The following is a 6,096-nucleotide window of genomic DNA, read 5'->3' as shown; positions in this document are numbered from 1 at the left end:
GCTCTTTTATGCACAGGATGAGGTTTATTTCCAGGTTGCTATATGATCTATTCTACAACGGCCGATGGTAGCAACGACTAGATTGCATAAATAAACAAAAAAACAAGTGCGCTCTTATTTATGTGTCTTCGCATCATCAATATATAGGCTGCTGAGAAACAACGAAAAAAAACTTGCTTAGGTGCCAGGCGTCATTAGCCAAGAGGTCAACTGCCGTGCCGACAATGGACAAAGCGGAATGCTGGTAATAATGATAATGAAGCCTATTTGTAAGCCAAGTTCCAATCTATCGATCTTGCTAAAGCCATAGTGGTAGTACCTGGGTTCAAAATATTCATGTGGATCCGCTAACAGGCGTATCAAATGGCAAAAGTCGAATAAAATGTCCCTTATCTCAAAGGCGGTTGAATTATCTCCTCTTGTTACCGAAAGTGCACTTAAGGGGATTGAGGTTTATCATTGTAGTGCTATTTTACACTCGTTGTTTAAATGGGCAGTGTTCCAAATTAGCGCACTGTATATAATCAATATATACGTATATATATATATATATATATATATATATATATATATATATATATATATATACGTATATATTGATTCAATAATTGTCGCGAGACCCTCTTCCTCATAAAAATTTCTTAGAGAATCTACAATATAATAATAGTATCTAACTTAGTTTAATATTCAATTTTCAACAGGTCTGGCAATCTAATTAGTAGAAGTAAACATCGGTTCCAGGAATATTGCCAAGATATCTGAATGCACATATTTTAATTGCCCATAAAAGCATTTCAGTTTTTATGATTACTTTCAGTTTGGAGTTTCTGAAGGAGATTGAGGTAAGCATGGATAATTTGCGGTAAGAACTGGTATTACATTAATATTAACTATTCAATTAATAGTCATGTAAGTAATGGCCCCTTGCTCTTAATGTTCTCGTTTTTTTCCACCTCTTCGCTGTTTGTTTACTTGTATCTATCATTAGAAAATGCACTTGGTCTGTTATAACTTCACTGTGCAGTATTTAAAATTTTCCGTCGACTTCAGGTTCTAAAAGCAAAAATTCCTGAGGAAAAATAGAAGGTTCTCAGTGACCGTTCTATTTTGCATCCTACCAAGAGAAAGGGCTACCGGAGGACCCGGGGATATTTGCACCGGGTATACTGAAAACTAACTGTGAAAAAGGGTTTATCAGGTTCAAGGATCAAATTTTAGATCTTGAGGATACACTTGAGAGATACCCCCGCCGACAATTTGAGGGGACCTCGTTACTAACTCGTAAACTAGCGCAAAAAAATATTTAAATATCACACTGTTGTCATGCATCGTGAATGTACGAAATTTTATCAAAAATCAGAGGCTTGGGGTAGTTATGAATTGGGTAAACCCCACAAAAGGATACAGCTTTTCATCAACTTTAAATATACCTTGCCGGAGTGCACTCAGTTTTAATAACATATTCCTGCACAGAGCTGTCGACTGATAAAAATAGATGCCTCCAGGTGGATATAAAGTATACAAGATAGCTCCGAGAGACTAACCTACGTCCAGCATTAATCTATATCTTCATTCCGAAAAGACCACGATTTGCTTTTGGTGGTGTAAGTAAAAAAAAAAAGTCTTATACAGTGCGAAATGCTTGAAAAGAACAATGCGATCAAAAAAATCGAGTCGCAGCAAGGGAATATGGTTATCTAACATAAAAAATATCAAAAAACAACATAGTAAGGAATTATATTTTTTCTTCACAATAGTGAAAGACTAGATATGGCAAAGGTTGTTAAAGTCACTCTAAAAGAACTTCAATAGAACATTTTTACATCAATCATATTCCCCAAACATTTTTCACCACTGGCGACCGAACTCCTAATGATGGGCTAGACAATTTAGAAAACCTAAAAGAATCCGCGTGAACAGTTCTCTTCAACACCAAGCCTTCCTTACATGACAAATTGTAATTGGTTAACACAGAAAGTAAGGGCAAAAAAACAAATCAATTTTTTGGAATTCGAGTGAAATACGGCGTTTCTTGTCAGATAAAAGGTGACTATTGTTTATGCCCTAACCTAAAAGTACAGAAATAAGACCAAAGTAGTTTATTACATGAAAATTAACTGTTCGGAGCGATTAAATAGTAATCTAACTTTCAGGTTCGTCGAAACTCTAGTTCACGCGTAATGGCCATATCTCAAAATAAGGTGTTGATAGCAAACTAGTACATGTGTGAATTTTGCCTTATTTCTTACAAGGTGCTTCTGTTCGCGTTACAAAAAGAGAATTAAGAGCAGTTCGTCAAAGAAAGCGAACGGTGTCACGAGCTGTATAAGCATATGTAGGAACGAAGAATGGTTTATAAATGTCTCGATCAACGGATGTTCGGCTGACTACGGAACAGGAGTCAAGAGTTAGAGCGAAGGCCGACGTCCCAGTTCTAGTGAATTCTGTATGCAACTATGATCACCGAATAGCCTAAAACTTCCCGTGAAAATAAAACCAAAAACACTCTTCTTATGTGCACCTTATGCAAACAATTTTAGGATCGGCCTGAAGTTACTAGGAGGTTCGTTGTCCCTACAGAAAATAGAAGTAAAGTCTAAATAAGCAAATGTTTATTATTTAGGCAAAGGGGTGGCTTATTTTGCAATTAGATTATTTATGTATTATACACAAATCGTGTAGATACTTTTAATTTCAAAAACGGTGCGTAAACACATTACTTCATTTTATAAATTAACGATATCGCAAGCAAAAGATTTATTAATTTTGTTACACTATTTATTATTATTTATTCCTACTCTTATTATTTCTATCGCCTATTCTGCTAGAATGCTGTAAATGCATTAATGACTTGCCTCTTATTATAAAGACGAATTTGAGTTGATTTTTATTGACAATGAATTTGTCAGCGAAGTATGAGTATTATAAACAAATGTGTTATCCGAAAAATAGCGGCCGAGTCAATTCTTCCAAAAAGTGTCCTGTAAAATTAATTAAAATTTATGAACCCAGCTACTGGTTAATTCAATATGGTCACCGTAACCCACAAGTTTATGACGATTATCATTATTATCTGCATTATATACACTTTTATCGCTTATCGTTATTTCGCCCCTTTACTGTCGTAGAATAACCACTGTGCGAAGATTAAAATTCCCGTCCTTCATGTACACTAGTATATCGTTACTAAGTTTCAATATTCATGAGTGCCACGGTTCTATTTAGAAAACAAAAGGTGTATTTTACACCCGGTGGGCAAAACTTGCTGTGTGGGATAATAGCATCATTTTTTAGGGATACATTCCGAATTTAATTTCTTTCTTGTCCTTTCGGCGAACTAGCTAGACGAAATTTTATAACAGGGCATAGATCCTAGCTAATCCTTGACACCACCCAACTCGATGAAAATATTTATGGGCTTTTCTAGCTTTGAGAATTTATGATAGTTGATTTGTATTTAAGTTTTACTCGTCTTACTAAAACGACAAACAATAATGTAGAAAAAATAAATAACAGTTTGCAAACAGAAAGGATCAAACAAGGTTGAAAACATTTTTGAATGAAACACGGTTGTGTTTATTATAAGACGTGTATCTTAATAACGATCTACAGCACTGCAGCCTCAACCATATTAAACAAGAACCGATACTGAAGCAACCTACCAATAACAGTTTTCCAAAGATACGTCGCAGAGGGCACCATATTGTGTTGGCTACCAGAATGGAAAATAGAATAGCAAACAACGAACAAAATCGTTTGCAGTCTAACCTTTTTAGAGGTTATATGAATCTCAGTTGTTATTCTGGGAACGAAAGAAATTGCCCCTAATACACGTTGACTGATAGGCACAGATGTCATTTGAATGGCTTAAGCTTCGACTCTGCCCAAGTCATTGGCCAAAGGCCAATCGACAAACATGAGTAAAACTATTTTTGCAAAGAAATTCCTTATAGTATTTGTATTTTTGAAATTACAAGTATTAGCCTTTCAACAACATGAAGCCGTTTCAAACGTCTTACTGACGATTCTAAGCAAGACATTCAAGGTAGTAACCTTTTTATGCAAATTATAAATGTAATGATGAGGGTGCCTAGTTATTTCTCTTTAATAAACTGATTCTAGATTTTCACGTTGAAACATTTGAGCAGGCCTAAAAAAAATTAAAAACCTCGTTATTTCAGAAAAACAAAACATTTTCAACTGAATTTTGAGTGCGTACAAAAAACTGCCTGCTCTATTGATACCTCAAACTTTCGTTGCACCTAACTGATTTATAACTTAGTTCTCCTCGATACAACGTACCTTCACGCTTCTTTAATCCGTTTCCTTACGCCTGTTTCTATTCTACGTACATACACTCTAACCGTTACGTTATTTCTGTTATCTCGATCTTTACGTAGCATCATTAGTAAATGCAATAGTCGTCAATGTGCCTCATCGCCCGAAATCGTAACCTGAATCGGACATTTCTCAATCCCTGATTCTGTTCGATTCCTTCATGTAGGAAGCCCGCGGATTCCTAGCATCTCCTAGCTTTACATTCAGCACACTTCCAGCCCAAGTACATAGCTCCTTCTGAACCCTTTACGGTGACTTACGGTAACCACCCGACGATGACAGGAAACCTTGAAGTTACAGCTCCGCTGTATAAAGTCGCCTTACTCACTGTTGCAGTTTCTCGAAGGTGTCCGTAAGAATCGGGTCAGGGTCTTTCCTTTTTTCCCATCGTACGAAGCCCCTAGAGAGGTAAAATGGCAGACTGCAAGTCTGTCGCAGCGTACATGTCCACCTTATAGGCCCCAAAGGCCAAACCGATTCTCCGTCCGTTCGGAAGACAGGATAACGACCAAACCAGGCCAAGGTGCCCGCCTGGTTATAAACTTTCCTAGTGGCTAGCGATCATACTGAAGCCGTGGCCGGCCGTCGTTTGCTGGGAAGGCTGGTCTATTGCTGGCGAAAATCCGTAGTAGCATTAGAAATAACGGAACAAGGCTGTTGCCTTCATCGCTGCTGAATTTACAATGCAAGACTCAGTCGTTTCCGCGGCGCACAGGGACTTAAAGATCTCGAAGATATGTGCGCATATAAAAATGCCTTAATTCAAGTTTACGATGCAATATAATAGGTGTGCTCAATCCAACTATACATTGCACACTCTTTTCGCGTGGAGGCATTAATCAACCCTCGATCAGCTGTACTAATCTTCGGCCCTTGAAACCTCAGGTGCTTTGAAAAAGCAAATAACCCAATCACGGAAAAGAGCACATACTTAATTTCGATAATAAACACTGCATTAAAAATTCGGTGTCACTTTCGTTAATCCTGTTATCCACAGTCACGGTTGGGGTAGCCTTGTGTGACTTTATCGTCAACCTACACCCAGTTTGGGTGGGCATACCGAATTTAGAAAATCAAATCGCCCGCTAGCGCATTATTAGAGTGCTCAATGTTGTTTTGAGTTCATCATGAGAAAATACAGTTCTTTTGTACATAACTTACTTTTATAAAATGTTCTCAATTTGGAAAAAGTTACGCTATGTTTACTGTTGACCTGCCTAGAATTTTTATGGTACAAGCTGTTGAGCGATAAACAAAAAACCCCTTAACCTGTTAATCCGATGGCCCGACACGAGACGCCTAATGGATTTATTGTACGATGCATGACCTTAATTAATTTGGCATTATTGCAGGTCTCTAAAACACCAGATTCAGAAGCGTATACCTGTATACTCTTTTTCTCATCATCTTTACGTATAATTTCAATGGCAACTTCGTTGAAGGTTTCGTCCACCAAATCATGAGAATTTTTTTAAAGAGGTTTGAAAAATATTTTAATATTTTAGCAAATGATAATGTGGTGAAGCATTATTGTACAGTCATTATATGGTGTTCGGCAAAATTTATACATGTACCCGGGTACCGGCTTCTCGTCTTTGATAGGTATCGTACTAATGCCAATATATTCTTTTGTTCTCTGGCTAAAAGACTCGGTTAAGATACGTTTGGTAGTTACCTGCTATTAGAAAAAAATTCAAAGTATAGGTACAAGAATAATTCCTAGGCATCTCAGTAGTGATAGAAAAAGTAACTAAAAAC

Source organism: Varroa destructor, unplaced genomic scaffold (genome assembly GCF_002443255.2).
Source record: "Varroa destructor unplaced genomic scaffold, Vdes_3.0 BEIS01000004.1, whole genome shotgun sequence".
Classification (NCBI taxonomy): domain Eukaryota; kingdom Metazoa; phylum Arthropoda; class Arachnida; order Mesostigmata; family Varroidae; genus Varroa; species Varroa destructor.
The sequence above is the reverse complement of the archived record's forward strand: the minus strand, read 5'-3'. Positions refer to the sequence as shown.